The 26,937-nt window shown below is 22.1% G+C and overlaps 1 protein-coding gene across 8 annotated transcripts in view; it reads right to left on the bottom strand.

Moving 5' to 3' along the window:
* Positions 1-26,937, bottom strand: part of LOC129613812 (glycogen-binding subunit 76A) — a 73,278-nt gene that overhangs the window by 12,400 nt on the left and 33,941 nt on the right. Inside the window, exon 1 of one of the 8 annotated variants that reach the window (XM_055528088.1) lies at positions 21,972-21,989. The exons of 6 other annotated variants lie outside the window; for them this stretch is intronic. The gene's annotated coding sequence lies outside the window, so the exon portion shown is untranslated. Of the gene's footprint in view, positions 1-21,185; positions 21,281-21,971; positions 21,990-26,937 lie in introns of those variants that run through there. One more of the 8 variants, XM_055528084.1, reaches the window with a different exon arrangement.

Genomic DNA, 26,937 nt, shown 5'->3' with positions numbered 1-26,937 from the left:
AATTTTTTGTAGAATTCGAAAAATTGCTCAAAAATTCCTTTTTTGCGCACACGTTATCAATGTAATAAAATTTGCCAAAACTTTTACTTTTACGATACTGCACACCATATTTAAATTATGCAAATTATGCTAAAATATGGAATTTTTTTTATCCATTTTCGTCGTTAAAAGTTAGTACCACAAAGAAATACTTTCATAAATAAAAAATTTTTGTCATTTTTTACTATTCTAATTCATTAAATTTCTAAATTCATTTCAGTGTACCATTGAATATAATTTTTATGTTTTCACTTTCCATTTTAATTTTTTCATATTAAAATTTAACGAGTGTAGAAAACTAATTTGACAGAAAGTCAAAGCTTTTGAGGCAAAACATAATTTATTAATTAAAAATAGAAAGCGGCATATGCCTTATAAAACATTTACTATTAGAACAATTAATATCAGAACAAATTCTTTTTGTTAATGTACATGCAACTGCAACAATATAGAAGAGCTGCTCTTATACGACTATGTGATTGCGATTTTAAATACACACATACTTAAGTTAATTATGAATATGTATGTTATTACTAATCAGAAAATTAAAAAAAAATATAAAACCAAAATAAAACAAAAGTAAAATAAGAATAAAATAAACTTAAGATAAAAATTTTGAGATTTTATAAATAATTTTTTTTTTTAAATCACATGTTTTTCGGCAAGCCAAATAAAATAAAGAATAAGAAAAACAAAAAAAAAAGTATATAAAAACACCCCCGTTTCAGTTTTAAAAAAATCTTATTTAATTTTATTTTCTTTGAAACACAAAAGAAAACAAATGTTTTTGTTTTTATTTTTATATTACAGGATGAGTCCGATTAAGTGAGTACAATAATTCCATCATATACTCTTTCTATAATAAATATTTTTAAGTACTCAAGGCGACACAAAAAAAAAAACGGTTCTTCATTAAAAATCGTGTAGTGTGCGTGCATTGTTTTTTGTTTTTTTTTAATAGTATCATTTAATTTTAAGGTGATTGAACTTTTTGAACTGTTTAACATATTTTAAATGAATTTTGTCATTGAAATCAAAAACTTATTAAAAAATTTTTCTTGTTGGCAATGTAAAGCAATGTGCATACATATATAAAATGGGAAATTGTAATAGAATTTTTAATACCACTACAATTACAAAAATGTCCATTACAAATTAAAATATGAGATTAAATATAAAACATATATTAGTATGCATTATACTATACTATGCTATGGAATTTTCACATATGATATAGAACAATATTATTCTGACCAAATGTAGGTAAATGTCTAACCTATAAGTAGGCAAAATTCCTATTTATAAAACTCAAATTTAGTAAAAACACTGTTGCTTCAGTAACAATTACTTTAAAAATACAAATATGTTTATTCGGCGATAAGTAAGTATCTACATAATATACAATAATATACCTGTTGAAATATTCTAGGTATTTCAATTTACAAAATTTTACAAAAAACAAATAAAAAAAAATTTCAAGATCATTGAAAAATAAACAGATGTTTCCATTTATACCATATGTTTTTAAAAAAAAATTTAAAAATTTCCTTTCCATTGAAGTAAGTTTTAATGTAAGAAATACACCCTGTTTTCAATGTACATAATATACATTTTAAATAGTCTTTTAATTATATTGTATGTATATACGAATACAGGAGACTCGGAATACAGTGAATATAATATAACGCGAACAGCAAACAAATTCACAATATCATATTATTCATTTGAGGCATTTTCTCTCCTATTTATAGTATAAGGTAAGTTTTCGGAAAGTTTAACCAAAATTTCTATAGCATTTGCAATCATTTAAGTAATTAAAATATGTTTGAATTATACATACACATATATATATATAGAATTTTTACATTAAACATCTACTTAAATATTAAAAATTTTCTTCTCCTATTAAGGAACATTTTTCTTTTATGCTCTTCTTCTAATTTATAATATATTTGCAGTAGTTATAAAAATAAAAACTTTCCTTCAGAATTCCTTCAGAATTTTAAACAAAACTATCATTTTCAAGCATTCTACTTTTGCAGATTTTGCAGTTTGAATTTATCGAACGTAGTTAAAATTGATTGAATCATCGAAAATCGCACCGTATCTTGCTTGATTAATTTTTCAAATCTGGTACAATGTAGTGGCATCACGTGAATATTAACGTGCTTTAAGTTTTAATACAAAATTGAGTGTAGTGAAATATGTGCATATATGTACGTAATATATGTAATAAAAAAATTCTTCTGAAATTTTCGGCACTTCATCTTGAATGCAAAATTTTCAAAAAAATTAATCTGACTGTAGAAACTTCTGACTTTGGAAACAGAAAATAAAAAACAAATTTTGTTTATTCATATACATACATACATTACATACAATTTTCTAATAAGATATTTTTAAAATTAAAACTTTTATTTTATATTTTCATTATATAAAAATAAAAATAAGAAAAATAAGAGAGAAGAAATTTTTTATTTTTACGCTCTACTCTTACATTAAAGATTTTTTTATTCAATTGAATATAAAAAGTAATTTTATAACAAAGATTCAAACATTTTAGTATTATTCTATAGGCAAAAAGTTATAAAATCTGAATGGAAAATTTTCGAAATGAAAAAAAAAAAAATTGATTTATATTTTATTATTTAATGTACATAAATTATAAGTATAAGTATGAATGTGTATATGTATGTACCATAATAAAATAATAAAATAAACGTAAGAATAGAATTAAAATGTATTTAAAAAAAAATTAGCAGATATAAGACGTAAATTGAAAATCATTTCATCCTTTCGGATAATAAAGAAAAAAAAAACAAAATTTTTTACGTTCCAGACACAATTTACAAAAACACTATACAGGTATGTATATGTATATAGATTGTTTTTTAAAACAGATTTTATTATATACAATTTGATAAAACATTCGGTATTCGGTATGTGTATAAATATGTAAGTAAATTTAGATAATAAATGTTCATATAAACAAAAATAAACAACAAATTTTGTTATTTTTGTTTTGTATTTTCCTTCTTCTTTGAATGATTTTGGCAAAGCCCTTGAAAATTTTCATAAATGATTGTTTTTTCTTATCTACTTTTGATTTTATGCACAAACACATATACATACATTATAATTTTTAAAAAGAAAGTTATGTAAACTTTAGCTGTCCATATAGATTTTAGAGTATACCTACAAGAATATTATAATTAATTCACTATTTTAAATAAACACCAACACCAATCATTATTTCATTTACACAATATATACATATGCACGAAAAATATCTATAGAATAACAAAGAATATCTTTAATATGAAATAAGTAAAATGTCAAATATTTTTTTTGGCAAAAAAATTAATTTGTTAACATTTAAAAACTCATTCATATACACTAACATTGTTTTAATATACAAAATAAAAAATAAAATTAAAATATAAATATAAATATATATATATATATATATATGTATATATATATATATATTTATATTTGTTTTTATTCTATATTTAAATTTTTTTTAATATTTTTTTCTTTTTTAGTATTTTTCTTGTTAAGCTTTAAATTAAATTTTAAACAAAATAAATAAAATATTATGCAAGTGTTTGTACATAAATACAGTATATGTATATATGTGTGTATTAAAAATTCGTTTATAGAATAAAAATCAGAATAAGATGTCAAAAAACTAGTTAAAATTTTTCAAAAAAGGATCTAATTTTTAAAGGTCAAGTAAATTTCATACAAACCTATACACGTATATGTATTTTACTTATAATACATTAAAATTTTTTTTTAATAATTTTGATTATGTTTGATTGATGTTTTTCTATTTATTTGCCAGTTTATTCATTAAAAAAAAAATAATTTGATATTGAAACAAAGAAGTGAAATGTTTCTCTTTTATAAAGAAAAATAGGAAATTGCATATGCGTAGGAGTAAATTTGAGAAAAAATTATTTTTGAAGACATTTTTAAGGTTCTTTGAGTTCTTGTATTTTATTATTATTAATTTTCTCTTTGATCTAATTAGTAAAACAAAATTTTTTTCAGCCTCATCCAATTAGAAATTCTAGTTAGAAACCAACCTCAAAGTTGCCGATTATATTATAATGAGTTTTTTTTTTGAGTATATGATAGTCACTCATCTTTTCTTCACTTGATGAATAAAATAGCGAAATACACGATCACGTTTTTAATATTTATTGTTAGTAATCAAATCACATTAAAATTAAAAAAATTTTCAAATCTCAGAAAACTTTCGGAATATAGAAAAATAACTTAAGTATTGTCTCCTACAAATTTTCTTTGTAAATTTTTGTATATTTTAAAAATTTAGATAAATTTTGAATTACTGATAATAATTAAGTTGGACAAAATATGTAATAACATCCATACAATTGTAAACTTGTTCAAAAACTTAATACTCTACTTCATTATAAATGGGATTCATAACATAAATAAATGTTAAGGTAATGATCGTATCTTTAAGTTAAATTAAAACACAACAAAATATATTCACAATAAAATTAAAATTCAAAAATTTCTAACTACATATTTGCAATATCATTTTAATATTGAAAACAATCATGCAGTGCAATTCTTTATTCTAGTTTGATATTTTTTTATATAAGCATTATGATTTAATTTATTTTGGTAATTTGTTACCAAAATTGTTATAAGTTCATATTTTAGTTTTGTATGTTAAAAAGTAATTGTGAATTATGCAAACTACGTGCGAGTTATTAAACTCATTGAGTACATTAATAATTAATAAAAAATAAATGAGTAGAAACAAAAATTTAAGACCCTTTAAGTATTTCATAAAAAATTTTTTATCATATATTACACTAAATTATGAAATATATATTTATATAGAACAATATGATTTTCAACACAAAATAGACCCGACCGTCAAAGAATTTTGGAATATTATGTCTCAAAAATAAATAATGTAAGTATTTTAAAAATTTTAATAAAAAATTTAAAAGTTTTTAAAAATTTAATTTTAATAAAAAGTTACTGTGTTGTGAAATAAAACAAAAAATAAATGCTAAAATTTCATTTTCTATTTGAAATTTTGAATTTAATAAAAGAAAATTTTACACATAACTCAAATTTTCTAATTTATATTTATAGTTTCTGTTATAATAATGATGCCATAAGTTTGTTTTATGTACCTATGTATGTATAAATATAAGATTTAAAAAAAATATAAAAATTTTCAAAATTTACAAAAACAAAAAATTTTTCACTTTTTATTTTTATTTGATTTTATTTAGCTCATAGTTTACCAATCGGTGTGTCACCATTTACATCAGCTGTGTTGTATAAACAAAAATATAAAGGTACGTAGGCACATTAACCAAACAAATTATAAAAAAATTTCGTTATAATTTTACGGTAAGGTTATGAGAACTAACAAGAATTATTTATTGAAAACTCTTATGTGAAGTTTCTTCGGCACATAATAATGCATCTAATCAGAATGTTAAAATTTTCAATTTTGTCACAACAAAATAAAGTTTCGCATTAAAATTATGATTCAATATCAACTATATAAAAAGGTTGAGTATCTCTGAACGAATGTGAATGGATTTTTCTTTGTAAAAAAAAAAAAACAAAAAAAAAAAATAGAAAATTCTATTTTCAAAATTTTCTTTCATGATTTCATTTAACAAATTTTTTAAATTAGATTAAGATGAAAACGCTTAAAAAAATTTTAAATATGACGCATTTTATTACATAAGGAGCTTTTTAATTCTTGTGCATGTACATATATCCATATGTTTGTACAAACGTATATTCAAACGAATAAATAAAGGATGTGTTACCTATGTTGATATTTTGAAGCTGCATAAAGGTCCGAATTAGTTTTCCGAATTTTGACATTTTATAAAAAGTAAAAAAAAAATGCGAAAAATCATTTTTTTCTATTAACATAGCATTAAAAAGAAACTGTCAAAATAACGTCAAACGAATTTGTTGTATAACCTTCAATTTTGGCAGTGTAAGTTTTTGTTAATTGCGACAATGATCTATTAACCTAAAATTTCCATTGCACGTCTGTTGCAAGTTTGCAATTTGAAATTTAATCAAATAAAAATTTTGCTTTTGAACTATTTTTTTCTTTTGTTTTTCTCACTTTTTATTAAATCTTCAATTGTATATGTATTTTTTAATGGCCACATTTTTTTAAGAAAAAAATTCTGCCTGCAATTATCAAATAACAAAATGTCAAATAATTTTTATCGTAAGAATCGTATGTTAAGTATTACAAAAGTGTTTTTTTTTTGTCCACACAGTCACCCTTACATTTTTAGCTTGACATTAACGATTACAGCCAGATTTTGCTTATAAAACTTTCAACACGTTATGTTTTTAAGTCAAGGACAAATTAGTGAGATTCGCCATGTTTTTTCAATTACAAAACATCATGCTCTCTTAGAGTTCAATTTAGATTCTAATCAAATATTTTCGAATGAATAATAAAATATTTTCCAATGAATATTCCAAATTTAACTTAGTAACAATATTTTTTTTTTTATTTGTTTTTATTTTTCACAATTTTTATTAAAATTTCTTTTTTAATATTATTATAGTCACGTATCTGTACTATAATTTACTTATCAAACTAAAGAATTAAACTAATATAATAAAATAAAAATTTTAAAGAACAAGTTTTCAATTCAGGATTTTCATCTTACTAAAACTTGTATATACTCGTAGTACATACAAATAATCTAGAGCGAATTTAAAAAAAAGTGTTGAGTAATCATTTCAAATGAGTTTTTTTTAAGGTGGACATTTTAAAATATCTATGTATGATTATGCACCGTTATATTTCAAGTTATTGTTTTAATTACTATTTTATACCCTATAATCTATATAAATGTGAGATATATGTATGCAAATTGATCTATTGGGTATAGTGTGGCAACTATGCATAAAATGAAATAGAGAAAATTTCACTAGAGTTGAGAAGGTGTTGCAATGACGACAACGCCTATTCTTTAAATACTGCACATTAGAATTGAAAGAAATGCATCAATTGTGAAATAGGTATACATATATATTATACACCCATGTAAGTTTGTATAATCTACTTCGTTGCATTTATGTATAGAAAATGTAGAAATTTTGAAATTTTATTTTATTTCGCTTTCTAAATTACGATTTCTGGTTGAACTTTAAATCTTAAGTTTTTATTATTTTTTTTTTTGGCTTTTCAATTTTTTTCGGTTTTCTTTTAGATATTTCATTTCACGGAAGTAACTGAACATATATGTATGTAAAAGTGATGCACCATGAAAATCTATTATAGGAACAGACACCTTTATTTTTAGAATCTTATAAAAAAAAACAGAACAAGACGTACTTTTCGTAATTTTTTTATCTTTTTGTTTTTTTTTTCCTATGATCATGAATTTTCGTAAGATAATTATCACACAAGAGTTCATTATCGTAAATGTTGCATTCATAAGGTATACTTATTCATAGAATACTAAAATAGAATTTAATTTAAATTTTAAATTAATTAAAAACTTTATATATGTTTGTTTATACTTTATAAAATTTGAATTTCATTATTAATTAAGACTGGATATGCATCTGTATTGGAAAGATTTTTAATATTTTAAAATTTATCACAATTTATTTGGTTTTGATGTCAATTGGAGGGCATTCTGATTTTGCGATCAATCACAATTCATCGGTAACTTACATATCAAACCTCTCAAATTTTAATTAAACCAAGTTTTCGATAATTTTAATAAATATAATGTTCGATAGTTTCCTCAAACACTGCATCAAATATTAATCATACATTTCTTTAAATAATATAGGAACTCCACTCCGATTTAACTGCAATTTTTAGAAAATGGCATTGAATAACAATGCCTTTTTTTTAATTCTCTTAATTAAAATTAATTTAAGCCTCTCATCTCCAGTTTTTTTTCTCCTTTTCTTAATTTCTAATGATTTCAAAAATGATTTCAAACAGTTTTCTTGAAACCAAAAACAAAAAAAAATTAATCACATACTTTGTAGGCTGCAATATTAATTTATTATGTTAATTTACAAAGAAAATTTGTCTTGTGCTTAAGGTTTTTCCATTTCTTTTCAAATCTCAAAAATTTAAACGAGAAAAGAAGCAAAACAAGAGAAGAACAATAAATTTTAAAGACAAAAAATTATTTAAAATTAAAATTTATTTCTTTTTTGTTTCTTAGATTTGATTTTTACTTAAAAAAAAATTTCTAGTAAAGGTTATTGAACTGTTGAAGTGTTTTAGCGGTTTTCTTATTTTAAATTGAATGATTTTTAGGAATAAAAAATATAAAATAGAAATTGAATTATAACAAATTAAATAATTAAATAATGAGTGCATATAATATGTACATATGTATGTAAGTATTTTTATAAGAGTGAATGTATACATTTATTTCATATGTATATAAATACAATATTTTAAGAAACTGATAAAAACCAAAAAAAAATTTTTTTGCAATAACTTTCGATGTTAATTATAAATCTGTACCCAATTATATTACTGTACCAAATTGCCAAGTATATGTATTTATGCATACGTATATACAAATGTAATTCTATATTTCTCAAAAATAAAAAAAACTAGGTTTTTTAAGAATAATTTTTTTGTATGAAATGAATGAGTACATGCAAAATATAAATAAAAAAAAATAATGGGGAGAATAGGCGAAGGAAGAAAAGAAATCATGATAAGTTCAATTGTGAAGAGCAAAAATTTTTGAAGGACAGGTTACAAATGTTATCATTTTATTATTAATTATAAAATGTCAAACACATAATAATAATACGTATGTGTGTATATAATACACAAATTTTTATTTATTTTTTGCGTAAATTTAAATGCAATTATAAGTTTATAGTAAAAATGAATATGCAGTATACTCACTCGATCGTTAATCTATTTGTATAAATTACACTCGATTCGATTTGTATAAATTACAATTTGTATATACTACGTACTATAATCTTAACTACATCAATAACATTATTATCCACAGTTTGAACCAAATATTTAATCATATTCATTATGAAACACTATGTATGTATATTTTCTAAGATTATAGCATAATTTAAATGAACCTTAAATTGACAAAATCAGTTTTGAAAATTGGTCTGCTCACTTTAATTAGATTAGGGTAAATTAGACATGGGGTAACAATGCACCGCGACCCAAGCGGTGATTCTTAAAACCCAAACGTTTCGATATTTCATTTTGATTGGAATGGACTTAGTTCAAATTCGCATATCTAGTTATGTACAAATGGAAAAAAATTGCAATTACGTTATAGGTACTTCAGCGATATTATTTCAATACTTCAGTTGAGTACAATGGAATTTTTTTTTAGTTTTCCAAATAAGTCTTAATTAAATATTTTACCAATATACTACAAATTTTAAGAAATCATGATATTCAAAACAAAATATGCATTTACAACCTTCGGATAATTATTTTAACGTTCCACGTTTCATTTTTGTAAAATAGGACAAGCAACTAAAGAAAAGAAAAAAAATAAATTAAAAAATTGCTCTATTTTTTGATTTAATTATTATTATAAAAGTAATTATTAATTGCAGAGTACTTATAAATAAAGAATGCACCACATGCGGAACGCAATTAATTGATATGGTAAAAAAACACAAAAAAAGTCACAATGGAAAATTTTTAATACTAATATTTAATTAATATTTTTCTCCCTTTTATCGATATTCTTGTTGAAAGAGAATATAAAATTATTTTTATAAAAATTCCAATTAAAAAAAAAAGAAATTAAGTTCCTATATTTACAGTTACTTATAATGTATATATATGTTAAATATACAATATCTGTATGTGTATTTATGCCCGCATATTTGATTTGACAGAAGAAAATAGAAAAAAGTAAAAGTAAAAAACACGAAAAATTAAGAAGTCAAAAAGTAAACATCTGAAAGGTAATTAAAAAATTAATTATTTTTTAATTCAAAATATAATTAAAAATTATATATGTGTTTATTTTGAATAGTCTGTATTCTAAATGTAAAGTAAATATAATTAAATAATATACACAGTTATAAATACAATCATAAATAATATATTAATATATTTATTAATATAAAACAAATAACATCCTCCAATTTATTGGTTAAAAATAAAATAAAAAAAAAAACAAAAAAAACTGATAACGAATATTAAACAAAACTCTAGCGCCAGTTTTGTTAAACACGCTTGTCATATAGGTTTTTACTGTTTAATTTATTTCACACATACATATGCACATGTATTAATAGAATGTCGTTATAGTCTTTTAACATTGTCTGGCACAAACAAACAAATATAAAAACAAATAAAAGCAGCTATGTATACTTAAAGAAAACAAGACTCTGTGATTTACCTAATTAATATAGGTTATTAATATTTTTTTTATAGATTTTGAAATTGGTTTTAACATGAGATCAACTGATGATCTTGGCTAGTTTATATACAGTAAAATAATATAAAATAAAATAAAATAATAAAATAAAACAAAAACTAACGAAATTATTAAAATTAAAAATTTCGCATAAATTTAAATAATCGCCTTATAAATTAGAAAGAAAGTTTTTTTTTTGTTTTCAAATATACAAAATTAAAATTTCAGCTGATAGCTGTGAAATAAATGTTATTTAATTTAAATTAGATTTTAATTTCAATTTTATTTATATAAAATTTACTTTGAATTTCTTATTTTAGAATATTTAATTGCGTATCCTTGAATTAGACGATTATTGAACTTGATTTAAAATAATTTTAAATTATACAACAAGGTTAATTGTAAGGGAAGGAAATAATTTTAATCATTGCCATCTTGTCGTATTCTTCATATACATATGTATGAACATAAGTATGTTTTCTAGTGTAAAAATGTCAAATTATAATGAAGGGAACGCGACTAATTTAGTCAATGTGACAGAAAATTGAGATTTTTTCTTTTTTTATAGATAAGAAAAACGTCCTTATATTTCAGTAAAAGCTTGATTATTAAATTGATTATTTAATTAAAATTTTATGACTTTAAAACTTTTTTTTTGTGAGAAAAACAAAATATACCCACACTGGCTCACTCCCTGACACACTCTTGCAAATCTAAATAATTATTCATTATAATTGAAATTATTTTTTTTATAAATCTAATTTGATTATAATTTATGCTTTAAAAAATTAAAAAAGAAAAAAAAGATCATAACCGGTCATGTTTAAGATTAGAATGAGAGCTTTAACCCCTATTTGCAAAATAATTTGGTAGCAAAGTAAAACAAAAAATTTTTTTCTTTTCCTTTTAATTTTTTTTGTATAATAATTAAATTGTGATAAAAAAAAATTAATTCAAAATAATTTTAGTTTTCAATTTTGAATTTCAATTCTTGGGAGAATTTAAATTTCGGTTTTGTGGGCCGAAAATTCTATCTACAATTGAACATTTCTTAGAATCTGAGAAAAATCTCATCTTATTTTTTCTATTTATACATACATACATAGATATAATAAAAACAAATTAATTACTCCTAAGTGATGAAATGAGAATAAAATTTTGAATGATATTTTATCAAATTTTTAAATAATTTAAAATTAACATGCATTTTTAAGAGGACAACAACCTAATACGATACATAGATTCGTCTTTTTGACGCATAATGAAAATTAACTCTGATACTTAACTACTTGACTACTATTTACATATGCATTTGACGTTTGAATTTTCAAGTTTTGATTTATTAGCGTATAAAGAAGTTTACACCGTTATCAAATGGTCAATGAATGAGATTTATACAGATTGTAATTTATAATTTGAAATACATAAGCATACCAATGTTATATATTATATTCCATAAGCTTAACAAAAGTCAAATAAATTTTCAAATATATTTCTTTTTTTGAAAACATTATTGAACTTTAGAAAAATTTAAAATCTGTTATTTATGAACCAATTAATTAATGTCAAACGCATATTAGCTTCATAACTACTTCCAATTAAATTCTTTATTATAATGAAAAATTTTAAAGAAATTTTAAATTAGAAGAAAGACAACAAGTGGCCCCTACATACACTTTAGTTTCTTTTTTCCCCCAAATAGATGGGATTTTTTTTTTGAAAAAAACATTTTTGTATTGTTTTTTTAACTTGATTTTTCATTTTCTTGATTTAAATTTAGTCATTTTGAATTTCCATGAAAATTATAGAAAAAATAAGCATGAAAAATGAAGCAAAATTAATTTTTTTGTTTTTTTTTCCAAAAAAAAAGACCGGTTGTAGGCGACCGATTATTATGAGAAAAAAGTTTAAAAATATGAAAATCATTTCATTTTATTGACACGCAGATACATATATACACATACATTTTATGCTCGCAAGTTTATACATTCAAATATTTTATTAATATGCTCAATTAAAATTTTAGAAATTTTCACCAGGCTAATATTTTCTATATAATATTTTTGAAATTTAAATATTTATTAATAAACATGTTGTTTTTTAGCATACATACAAACATATAATAATACACAATCTATACATGTTCACATATATGTAGATAGAACGATTTCTATACATATTTCAATGATTCCCTCCGCCTCCGAGAAAAAAGAAGCTATTATAAAAAAAAAATATGATGAAAAATAGATCACAAATTAATAAGCCAATCACCTTTCGATCGAAAGATCTCAGAAAAGCAAAAAAAAAATAAAATTTTCGACAATAAAAAACAAGGACTTATTTTTTTATAGCGCAATGATTTTATTAAAAAATGTACATTTAAAAATTTTATATGGCAACCCTTTTAGAGTGGCAATTTTTGTTGAAATTTTATGTTGAGTGACATATTTATGTATGTATGTATATGTATGCGTTAATAAATTTTTTTAATGAAAATAAAATAAATTTTGAATTACTCATGGAATTATTGTGAAAGATCAGTTTTTTAATATGTTTTTATTAAAAAAAAATAAGAAACAAGTGTTTGGCGCGGATTAACTAATAGATACACTTTCTTTTGAAAATATAATTTATTGATAGCTATAATTTTTACATAATTTTTACACAAGGTGGTTTATGTTGCGAATCATTTTGAAAAATGTGCTGCAAATTTTCTTAATTTGTAAAAATTTAAAACTTAACTACTTGTATAATTTTTAAAATTTTCATACACGTAATTCGGCAGATATTAATTTTTTAAATACGGTGTGATGAGCAACTGTATGAATATTAAAAATGATATGAGCAAAACATGACCTGTATATGTATATATTAAATAAGTCTTACTTAAAAGAGAATATGATGCAAGTATACTTCAATTTACTCTTAATAAATTAACATGTCGGTATCTGGAGACATGATTTATAGAAGGAGTCAATTAAAAATGTGAAAAATTATAAATTTAAAATTTGATCAACAATAAGCACTAAAGTCCACAGAATTTAAAATTTTGACTGCATCAATTTGCAAAGGACATTTGCGAATAAGTGTTACATTTTATTTGGAAGCGTTTAATGAAATAAATGCAATTCTTTTAAAATTAAATGAATTTATGAAACTTTAAAATTGTCAAACTATATACATATGTATTTGTGGATGTATGTATTCAAAATTTTGAAACAGGAGAATAATCTTTTTTTACAGGAGATAAATTCGTCGAATAATTCTAAACTCGAAAAGAAGATCTTTGTCTCGAAAAAATATGTTCAATACATCCTCCTTCAGTTATTAATTAAAAAAAATATTGTAATATCCTTCCTATAGTTTAAACTGTAAGATAAAATGTCACATTAAAAAAATCGTATGTATTTTAAAATTATTAAAGTAAATCTTTAAAATATGTAAATATTCACACGGCTATATATAATACAGGTACTCATACACTTCTTATTTATATACGAGTTACGGGCTTACCTTTATGAATCAAAACATTGACAAACAATTATGAAAAAACAAACAAAAATTAAAATTTTTGATGTGAAAAAACTTTAAAAACCGTAATGATAAGAGCAGAAAATCCGAATTAACTACATATATAGACTATAGAGTGTGTACTCCTATATAGTCGCAGATAGTTAAGCAACAATGAAAAAGAAACCAAAAAATTAAAAAGGCACATTTTTTTTATTTTTGTGTATTTTTAAAACGCAGATTAGTGTATGTGTGTGTGCAGTTGTGTGTATCAAAATATAAATAAAATAGAAAAAAAAAATTTTACTATGCCAGACCGATCACTTTATTTCTGCGTGACAAATGAGTAGACAAACTTAAGTATGTACGCCGGTAAGATTATTGTAATTTTTATGCGCATACAAATAATTATAAATAAATACACAAACATACATCACTACATACATATCATAAAAATATAAAAATTATTCCTGTTCTCTATTTTAATCATCTCAAAATTTTTTATGTATTTTAAGTCTTTTTTTTTTGAAATTTTATTAATAAAAAAATGGAATATTAAATTAATTTTTATTTACTTAATAAACTTCTTTTGCTTATATAGAAAATTTTAGGTATTTTCTATTTGTAGTCAAGAATTGAATATTTCAAAAAATATTTGTTCAACTTTTTCTTATTAGCTTTAAATTCTAAATATTTGAAATTTTGCAAATTTAATTAAGAAATTTTATAAAATCAGGAGATTTTAAAAGAAATGCAAATTTAAAATTATTTACCGGATGTTTAGTTAATTAAATTATTTTATAGGTAGTTAATTTTGGGTAATTAAAACTGTTTACATACATGCTATACGGTATCACTTTCAATGTCCAAGGTAGATTTTTAATCTCCTTTATTACTATAGTTTTGCCAACATAACAGTTAAGCTACTTAACTTCAAAATTTCATTATCATATCCATAATTTCAAAAATACAAGTACGTCTTTATCACATTACTAAAATAATTTCTTCGTTCTCAATAATAAAAAAAAATAAATGATTCAAAATGTTAAGTGTAAAAATGCGCTACATGATTTATAGCCGAAAATTTATGAACATTTTTAAAAAAAATTTTATGGAAAACAACACAAACTAAAAAGAATTTTAATTTCAAACAAATTTGCGAATAATTTAAACATATGATAATTTAAATTTAAGAAATATTTTTTTAACAATATTAGTTGCACGTGTCTTTATTTTAAAGCTTTTATTATACATGCGCGTGCTACCTTACCGCTTGTTGATAATTTTTGAAACATATTTGCGTGAAATGAAATTTATTATTGGGAGTAATTTAAAATTTCTACATAAATTTGGTATATTCGCGAAATGTTTTTTTCTTTTAAAGCATAAACAAAAACAAATTTAAGCTTTATATGGAATAGTTACGTGTACAAAATTGTATTTATAGAGTATATCTATGAAATATCAAAGATAAATGGATTATATATAGACTTTAATTGTATATATGTACGTCAATGGGTTTATTTGTAAACATAATTGAATAATGAATGGACTGAATGAGTGATAAATTATAATTGGAAAAAGTTATTGATATGCGCGTGTGTAAAAAAAATTTCGTCATAGAAAAATATTAGTCTTTTATGGCTGAAAAACATATGGAAAAAAATCTGAGATTCTGCACGTACGCATATATTGGGCAATTTGAAATATTCAATTTAAGGTTTAATTATAATGGAGTATTTTGTACTTTTGTCATTACTTTTTAATTCGTTTTAAATAAGTTTAACTTTATTTGTTTTGGTACTATTTTTATTATTGAAGATACTAATAATCTCTATATACAAAACTTAGTGACTACATGATATCATTTTAGATCTCAGTATAAGCGTTATCTTTTTGGCACTATTATAGTTTACTAAATTAGCTATTTTTTTTTTGATAAGTAAAAAGAGAATTTGATAAATTTTATCTTTTATTCTTTAACCAGTACAAAGCTTTTACAAGTTTACGTTTACATATTGCATGCATGTATATTACACTTAACAAGCCCTACTTTATATTTGCTCGATCTGTTATTTTTGTTATCTTATTGTACCCTAATAAAATTATTTATGGTAGATGCACTATAAAACATTAGAAAATTTGTTGTGACAATGTACGAAAATTGTATTTCAAAATTGGGAGTCAACGTTATGAAACTCTGGAAAAAAAGCAAAACCAAAAATTTTTAAGAAATTCTAATTGTTACTTGTCTTAAAATGAAAAAATTCTTAGATATCTGTCAGTAATTTAAAAGCAATTCAGTAAATTTCAATTTCGATCACGTACATTCATGTACATCTTATGTCTTTGAGAAAAAATTTCAAATCGCTTATTAGAATATCACTAAAATAAAGGGGTGCAAAACAAATATGCAAAGCAAAGCAAAAATACAATGGACTGCGCCAAATGCAAGTTTAATGACCGAAATATGCCGCTCTAAATATAAATACATATTTTTATAATTTCTGTAAATTTAACCTTAAAAATATTTGCAAATATTTTCTAATAAAATTTTTAAATACAAATACACAATATTTTTCCCTTGTGTCATAGTTTTACGACGTAGGGTTTGCTTATCTTGCGATGCAATAATAAATTTATCAACTAATTATATCTAATTATTAATTAACTAATTGTACGAGTATACTTATAATTAATATTTTGTTATTTTCAATAAAAAATTATGATAATTTTCTTCGAAAATCATAAAATTAGGGAAATAATTTTAGAATTGTGTGAAAGAAATTAGAAATTATTATAATAAGTAATTGATAATGAGATTACTATACATATAAACGAATGCATTCAATTATACTAAAATATTAAACAAAATATGTACTTATTTTAATTAAATATTTTCTTAAACAACAAAAAAAAAAATATTGGTGCCGTCTTTCTTAATTCATTAATATGAAAAGTCAAAATTTTTATTTGAATTTTTAATATTAATATTACATATTTAATATAAATAAATTACTTTAATTTATTTATTTATAATTAAGATGAATAGCCAAAACGCTAATAAATATTGATAATGTTAATAATATTTCATAAAATATTTACTAAAAGTATTGATTATTTTCCTATTTAAATTTAATTTTAATTGATTAATCTTTCACTTTGTTCCTTATAAAATTTATTAAATCGTTACAATATACCAAGAGTGGAGCCATAAATGTGTATGGAGCCATAACATAAAATAATATTTGAGTTAATATTTTTAATCTGACATTATAGTTAAATAAATTTTGAATATTAAACATTTTATGAGTGTTTTTACAAATTAAACAAAAAAATTCTAAATTGTTCAATCTAATCTACTATTAAAAACTATGAGGTCTGTTGTACTTCTTTTATAATTTGTGTATTTAAATTGAAAGTTAAGTTCAGAAATTCTTATATAAATTACAAACTAAGTAGCTATTAAATATTTTTTTTAAATAATCGTCAGAGGAACATTTTATTTTGTTGCTTCCTTCTGTTTTTCTCTTAATTTCAAAAAAAATTTATTAAAAAGTTAAGTTTAGAATTTTTATTTTAAAAAATACTTAAATACTTAAATTTGTATTTTAAAATTATTATAATTCATCTGTTTCCTTTGCATTTTTGCTTTTTTGGTGTGATTAACTAAAAATAATTGTTGTTAAAATTTCTAAAATAAAAAAAAAATTATTAAAATACTCAAAAATATTAAAAAGTTAACAAGAAAAATAAACCTATTTTTAAAAATATATTCAAAATATTTATAAACAAATCTATTTTTGAAACAAAAGTCGTAAAAAAATGATTCACAATAATTCTTTTAACTATATAGTATTTTAGAACACAAAAAAAGAACATACTGTTTTATAATTTATTATCTATTCGTACTGGCATATATGAATGTTCATACATACATATCATAGTTATATAAGTATATATTTAAATAATTTTTAAAATATTTATATTTTATTTTAAATTTATTTATTTAATAAGTTGGTACCCGAAAACAACAAAGTCCTTGACATATGAATGAATTATGAAAAAGCTTATACAACTGCACTTTTTTATTGTGTGAAATAACCTGAACCAAATGAACATACAGACTACTGTTATGACATCATCACATATATAACTGAAAAGATTTTAATTTGTAAACAAACCGGAAGGTAATATCGTTTTGCAAAAATTAAAATTACCAACTTTAAAACAGGGGCCTAAAAAGAAATTTAAAATTATAAATATTAATAAATAATAATTTAAAATTAATAAAAAAAATTTTTAATTAATTTAAATTACATTTTAATAAAACCGTTTAGGATCTGGTTAACCTTTTATATTTTTAATTATTTTTGTAGTAAATTTATTAATTATATTTGTAATTCTTAATTTTGAAAAAGTTCATGTTGTGATATTTTACATAAAAATTACGTAATTTAACAAATCAAACTTGAATTGCTTGTTCTTTTATTAACATGATTTACAAATAAATTATATCGAAATTTCTGACCGAAAATTATTTAATATAAAGATTGTACGAGTAATTAAATATGTTTTTCATTATATATGTAAATTAAAAAGTTACCTTTTGCACTTACAAACAATAAATTGAGGTAATTTATGAACTAGATTTAAAAAAAGTAATTTAAATTTCAAATTAATTGAACAATTTTTGTTTTTTCTCAAAAGATGGCAGGCAGTTATCAATGAAAACCTTGTAATGAATGATATTATAAATTTTGAAATTTTCAAATACGTACATATGTCGATATTGCGAACGAAGCAAATAAACTTTTATTGAAAAATTTATAGCCACTCAAACCGTGAAATTCTTATTTTATAAAAGTCAGGAGAACCTCAAAAATTTTGTAAAAACATTTGATATAAGCAAAAATATTTGAGGATGACATAATTCCTTACAAATTACCTCAAATGTCAATTTATTTTTAATCATGAAAAAGATTTCTCTCTGATTTGAGTAAAATTGACTTTTCTCGAATGAGTTTTAGTATTTTATCCATATTTTGTATTATTGTCTTTTTCATATTACTATTGAAATGAAAATTCTTGCAAAATGTAGTATGTTCTGGTCTGATCGAAAAAAAGAAGATAAAAAAAATATTTTCTTTTGTACTCATTCAATTTTTCGATTCTAATATTAAAATTTTGTATAATTTGTGATCGTAAAAGTAGGTCATGTCACCTCAAAAAAAAAATAAAAATAAAACAAATACGACTGTTGCGCTATTCAAATTTTTTCATATACATAGTTTTGTTTTTGATTTTGCTGCTTTTCTTATCACTGTATACAAGTCAGTGTTCATTGAGTATTATCAATTACATACTACTGACAAAAGTTCTAAAAGTCCTAAGTTTTAGATTAATTTTATATGGAAAATATATTTTTGGCGGGTGTTATTTAATTATTTTATTATTTAAAAATAATATTTTTTATAAAAATAATTTGTTTACTTTATACAAAATTAATTTTCTTAACACATACACACACAAATTAAATAGAGGTGATTTCATAATACTTAAAATTATTAGTGATACAGGTTGTTTTATGATAGGTATAAAGGAAACAATCTTTACTGATGAGTTTTGTAAATTTAAATACATAATTATAAATATATACATATTTAACTGAAACTAAGTATTTTGAATATCGATCTTAAAGAAGATTTTATTCAAAAGAACAAAAAATACTCTAAATATTATAGGCGCTCTGATAATACTCAAAAACATTAAATTTCTTTTAACAAAAAACGTGGCAATCAGATCAAAATGGCAATCAATATATTATTCCATTCATAATATGCAAAGGAAGTTTGTGCAGATCAAGTTAATTAAAAGCGAGTCAAAGAATGAAATTTTCGAATCACTAATTTATCAATTTGAACTGCGAACAAGAATTATTTGAACTAAATAAAAAGAGATAAAGTCAATTGAATCAACTAGCATGGGGTTAATTTTGTGCAATATAAGATTAATTTGTTACAATCAAAGTTATATTTTTTACTCTCGTACAAGTTTATAAGTTCATAAGTTTATATGTACCTACATAATATAAGCATATTATTATCTATGATTGCATGCAAAACTTTGATCACGTTCAAAGTAAATTTACTTTTTAAATTTTAATTATTTTCATTAAATTTCTAAGTAATTTGATATTTTTTTTTCAAATTACTTTCTGATAATAAAGAAAAAATTGTACGTATATAAGTAGTTAGATTACTAATAGTATTGAATGGCGTAAATTTGGTGCTATTGCACAATCTACTATATTAAATATTAAATAACAGTAATGTACTTTACAATTACTTCAAAAGTTATCACTTTTCAAATTGTATATGGAAAAAGTTTCATTTATTTTTATTAGAAAAAAATTTAGTTACAAGAATTTCATTCGATATTTAAATCAGATTATACTACACTATTGACACTATAAAAATATGGAGGAAGACATAATTAAGGAGTAACTGATTCTATATAAGTAGTTGCACAAATTGACTATCTACACAAAATAGATCATTTACATGATTTTCAAAAAGAAACCAATAGATAATATCGCTATAAATAAAATTACAAAAATACAAAATTAGAAATTATTAACAACTTTGAGTATCTTGTGTTACAAATACATAGATTATGAATTTAAGTGCACAAACCAGAAAAATATGTAGTTAAAGAAAACCACGAAAATTGATGGAATATTCAAATTAATAAATAAAAAAATATATACTGTAAGGAATATAATGAAATTACGTAATCTGATTAAACATAGCGCAACACTTATAAAATATACATAAACTCACTAAAAAATCTGTACTCATATAAGGTGAGAACTTCAACTGCAAGACTACATGCTGACACCGGAACTTCTAATAAAAAGTAAATTGGTACCTAACGCCCGTACATTTTATCACAACAGCGTGTTGTAGTAGCACTCCTACCTACCTAACTGCCTAACTAGGAGTGCTACATATATCAAAATTCATTCTTCTACAGTAAAGTTTAATGAGTTCGAGACAGTATACAATCTTGCATACAAATACTATAATGAATTACCTACTGGTATCAAAAACTTGAATATTTATAAATTTAAAAAACTAATTATTGTATTTTATTTAAGTAGATTAGAGTGAACTGCTATAATTATTACCTTACCTGAATTACTACCTTGTTGTTAATTAATTTGGCAAAGTGCACTGTTTTAATTTTATTAATTGAATTACTAATTAATATTAAACGATAAACTCTGTACGAGCAACTGACAGCTTATTTTAAAAAATATGAGCAACTTATTTTAAAAAATTAATTCCTTAAAAAATTTATAATAAAATTTTCTTACCTTACTTAATTCATATTTGATAATTTAAATTAAATTTTGTTTTTTATAGGTATTAAAAATAATGTATATATTTAAATTAAATACGCGAGTTTTTATTTAAATTTATCTGAAACTAATATGAAGATTATAATGAACTTTTATAGTGAAAAAAAAACGAACAATTCACTTTTACAATAATTATAAAAAAACTAAAAACAATTTACTATAAAAATAGAAGTGGGCATATACTGCACGTTTGTACACACATCGACTCCGAAACATTATACAAATATACAATATAGGTGTAGTACGTAATAAATAAAGTATAATAAATATTATAAAGAGTCTAAGTTGCGGTCAAATAAGTCATATAATATTATTTATTTACACTTTCTGGAAAATTTATTTTTAGAGTTTTAGTTTGTAGTTATGATTACATCTGCATATTAGTAATATATTAGTATATAGATGAGAGTAGCTACCTATGTAAGTATGTGTAAATAAATAAAAACTTACAAGTTATCAAATTTCCAAAAATGAAAATAAAAATTGTAATGAGTACCCATTTTTATAAAAAAAAAAAATGGAATTGTAAAGATTTTACAAATTTGAAAATTTCTTACTTAATTTGTAAACATGGGCATGCACAGCAATTATGATATGATGTAAAATCACTTAAATATTAAGACTTTGCATTTATATTATGATGCTTGCTTGTAACTTATATACTTTCATAGAATTAATAAATAATGAGGACTGAAAGAGGCACGGTGTTTGTGTTAAATTTTTGTCAATAACAGCATAATATTTGTTTTTATTTTTTTTGTATGAATATCAGAACAGGGCCCTATATGCACCAATCAACTTTTACTTTCACTTTTCAACTCCTTATTAGTATTTTGGCTCTTGCTGCAACAGAAACTTTTAAAATTTTTTAGATAACCTTTGAAAACTTTACTAATTATTAGCTCATTTCGAACTTTTCGCGTTTCCCCAAATGATCTAAAAACAATTAAGGTATTCTTTTTCTTTTCTATCAGATAAACTTTATTTTGAAAAAGCGTCAAAGTATTTTAAAATTTCTTGTGATTCTTTTTTTATTTTCCGATATTAAATTTAAACTTTTTATATAAGATTAATTATAAGGTAACTTGTTTACTTGAAAGATTCTAAAAAAAGGTATACAATTTGTATTGAATTAAACAAAAAACAAACAAAAAAAAATTTCTAACATTGTGGCACAATTTATTTATTGTAAAACCAAAATAACATGAAAAATGTATTAAGAATACACATACGTATTATAGCTATTGATAAAGTTTAAATTGGCTTTATGCGGTCTTATAATTATTTTTTTCGTTATGGTTAAATTGACAGAACCTGATACCGGCATATAATATTTAGAGCAGTGGAATAAAATAATATAGTGAAACGATACAAATAATAAATTATCTTTTAACTTTATTTGCCATATCAGAAAACTGTTATATGGTACTGAGAAAAACTAAATGTTTTAATTGTATTTATAAATTATTATATTATTTTTTATTTAATGAATGGAAATTATACTACGTTTTAGATTTTTTTGAACTGCTAATTGATATTTAATATTTTCATAGTGTAATAAAAGTCATTGTTATTATGTAAGGTTATTGTGCGAATAATAAAGAAATTGCGAAAAAAAAACAAATTGATGCTTGAAACGCAGCTTTAATTAAAATGAAGCTTAAGTTAAAGTAAAACTACCAAGTTAGGTTTAAAAAATATGCGGGAGAGGTAAAGTTTATGGCCCATTTGTTAGTTTTTTTGGTGATAATAAAATTAAAAAAAAATTTATAATGCCTTAGAAACTTGTTACAATTTCCACAAAACACAAATTTAAATAATTGACAAATAAAGTTTGATATTAACACGAGTTAAGTTTAAAAATTATTGAGTTTTTTTTTGTAAAATTAAAGCACACAATCATGAAAGAATTCTACATGTTATTGTACTCTGATTTTACTGTAATTAATAAAAATTTTAAAATTTAATTTTTTTTTGCTCTTATTAATTATCAATTATCTTTATTAAATAACTAAAATAACTTTCGTTATAAAAAAATTTTTTTTTGTTATAAAGTGTAGTCGTGTTTTTGTTTTTATTTTTTTCGATTAGGAATTATCAAAATATTCTTCTTACAAAGTTAAAAATAACTTTAGTTATTTTTAAATTAAAGTATTTTTATAATAAATGAGTAAATAAATGTTTTAATTTTGCGATTTATTTTTATTTTTTGTATTGATATTTAAACTTTTGATAATTTTGGTATTTACTCTAGCTTGAACTAGTTTTATTACAAAAAGCTTTAATTTTTTATTTATTTACACATTCAATGTGGGACACCGTGCAATAAATGTAAAAGGTATATCTAATTCTAGTTTCCTTAACAGGTTCAAATAATATAACAGATAACAACTGACAAGATTTTCATTTAAAGTAATTTAAAATATTTATTTAATTATTATTTTGTTTAGTTGCTCTCAATATCAAACATTTCATGCAATTATAAAAATTATAAATTAACGGAAACACTGTTGAAAAGATGTTAAAATTTATCCATATAGAAAATAATTTTAACCTTTAAATTTTTGACAAAGTAAAAGTTCTTAAAATATATTTTTGATTTTGCAAATATTTTAACATTTTTTTAATGTGCTATTTACTATGGTCCAAATTTATTCCTAAATAAATTGCCTTTATATTCAGCTATAAAATTAGGGAACAATCACAACTTTTTTTTACTTAATATGTAAACAAAAAATATTGCCTTCAGTGTACGATAATTAATTTTTTTTTTGTTATTATTTCTATTCTAATCTAATGCTCATCTTAAATTGTTTTGTTACTACATGCAATAATCAAAAACAAACTATTCTTTCTTCTTTTCTTTTTTTTCTTAATTTTTTAAGTACTGTAAAACGTGAATTGTTCAAGCCACGTTAATTTTTAAAACGTGTTCTAAAACTTATAAATCGTAAATAAAACTTAAGGAAAAATATAGTGTTGATCGTGCCAATTCTGCGATTCTTGCACATATGAATGACTCTATATTTCATGAGGACAAAATTAATATTTCATGTTGACCATATTTATTTCAACTAAGTCTTATTTGTACAATCAAAAAGTGATTTTTAACTTGTATAGCATTCACTTCAGAAGCTGAAACAAATTCTTATTAAAATTGTAGCTCTATTTTAAATATAAACTAAATAGTTTCGGAGATACGGTCAAATTGCCTTTTATGTTATATAGCACGTGGTCGAGCTTGCCCATTTTATCCTATTGAAATTAAATAAAAAAAATACTGTTTATTATTAAAAACTTTTTTTGAAAATTTGGTTAACTTAATTCAAATTAGTATTGGTGTGGCGGACAGACATGGCTAAAATCAAGTCAGAATAATTGCACTGTTACAAACACTGTGGTAAATCTGTAATACCCAACAATTCATACAGTTATAAAAAGAATAATTAAGAAAAAATAAACAAATTTAATAAAAAAAACTCATTCTGATTAAAGCACACAAATAATAACGATTTGCGTACTTAAAATCCACAATATTGAAAGTTTTTCATGCATTGTTTGAATAGAAAAAGGAAATTTGTTTAACTTTTATGTCTTAATTCAATTCTCTAACAAAATACACAAATGAATGCTTCAATTCAAGAAGTTTTAAATTCAAGAGCAATTTAAAAAAAAAATATATGAAGCTACTTCAATTAATTAAATATAAAGTAAGAACACTTACAGAAACAGATTCACAATGAAAAAATTTCTTTAATGGTTGGGTTGTAAAAAAAAATAAGAGAACAATAAAAATTTGAAATTTTTATTCATAAAAATTAATTCTTTAAATTTTAAAAACAAACTCGTTTGATCGTTAATGGCAGGGAAAATAAAAAAAAATGATCATATGGAGCCGATGTGTCAGTCGAACATAAACATAAAAATTATTTTTACTACTAAATACGAGTTTTTTTTCATATAAAATTTAATAAATGTACTTCATGCGATCCGGAAAAGGGATTGATATGATTATGTGTGAAAAAAAACTTGTTATTCAGTTTAAACAAGTTTATAAAATTCATTTTTTAATTCGATTTTTCTCTCATTAATATTCTATGTTCATTATTGCAATAGTAATTACAAAAAAGTTTAGTGCAATAGTGTTGATTTGATAATTTCATATTAAAATTAATAATTATATTTTATAGTAATTTTCTTTATTATGTAAAGATTAATTTACTATGCAAATTTACAATAAAAAGTTTAAATAAAATTAAATATGCCCGCTTGCCAATCAAAAGTGTTTGTATGATTGCTTAAATTACTCATTTGTAACTTGAATGAATACCATTCTAAGTAAAAACAAAGACCTTGCCTGACCTAGTTTAAAAATAATTTGAATAGTAATCAACGGGAGTCAAAAAAAAATTTAACAATAGATGGCAAATACGAAGTTACTTTAATAATTTTGGAGATTAATAATAACATTATTGTAGGTTCAATAACTTTGAAGATCAAAGTTTTCAACTTTTGATTTTATCAGGTTTGTTATTTTTTCAACCAAACCAAAGCAAATTGTAACTCAATCGGAAATTAATTGTAATGTTGTAAATCGTAATATTAAACGAACAACAACACTGTTAAACAGTGTATGCACAAACACATTCTAAAACATAACAGAAGAAAAACTCATATATGATATAATTTAATAATTTATTTCTCAATTTTAACCACACTTTTTCAATTAACTAATAATAATTGGCATGTTTCTTTATTATTGTTTTTTATTATTGCTTATTGTCTGATATTTTAAAATTTTGAAAAATACACAATATAACTTAATTGAAAATTCATCAAATTCCACATAAAATAAGTAACAAAATTAAATTATTCTACAACGGACAACACAAATACACAATTAATAAAAATATTGATAAAAAAATACAAATTGAAGGTATAAAATGAAAACAAAAAAACTACAACTCAGATCTGAATAAGTCACCACTGTTAAAACATACATATATAAGTATATATTTTATATGTATATATACGTAGATACACATGTAATTTTAGTTTAATAAATGGAAGAATGAAAAGTTCATCAATAACATAAATTAGTTCATTATTTAATATAAGCCTAAGTTCCGTATTCATTAATGTATTCTTTTATATTAAACCGTTGTCGGCCACACATATATTCGAGTGGACGGTTTTGGTTTTTAAATTAAAATAAGAGTTAATTAATTTTCTTACAATATTATAATAATGACATTAAATTAATTGGTAAGCAAAGTCACTTTGAATCACATTTTGAAACAACGCGTAAAATTCGAAGTTTTTCAATTATTCTTATAATTAGTTTACAAAATTTGCTTTATACCTTATAAAGCCATTCATTTATAGTTTGAGGATTAATTACAGTGGTCATACAATAATAAAAATAAATTAATATTTTGTAGGTTTGCAATGGTACTAAAAAAATTTGTACATAAATTTTGCACCATTACGCTTGAACCTGTCCTGTGACCCACCCTAATAATT

Source organism: Condylostylus longicornis, unplaced genomic scaffold (assembly GCF_029603195.1).
Source record: "Condylostylus longicornis isolate FDR11 unplaced genomic scaffold, ASM2960319v2 ptg000092l, whole genome shotgun sequence".
Lineage (NCBI taxonomy): Eukaryota > Metazoa > Arthropoda > Insecta > Diptera > Dolichopodidae > Condylostylus > Condylostylus longicornis.
Note: the sequence above shows the minus strand (reverse complement) of the source record. Positions and strands in the feature narration are given on the sequence as shown.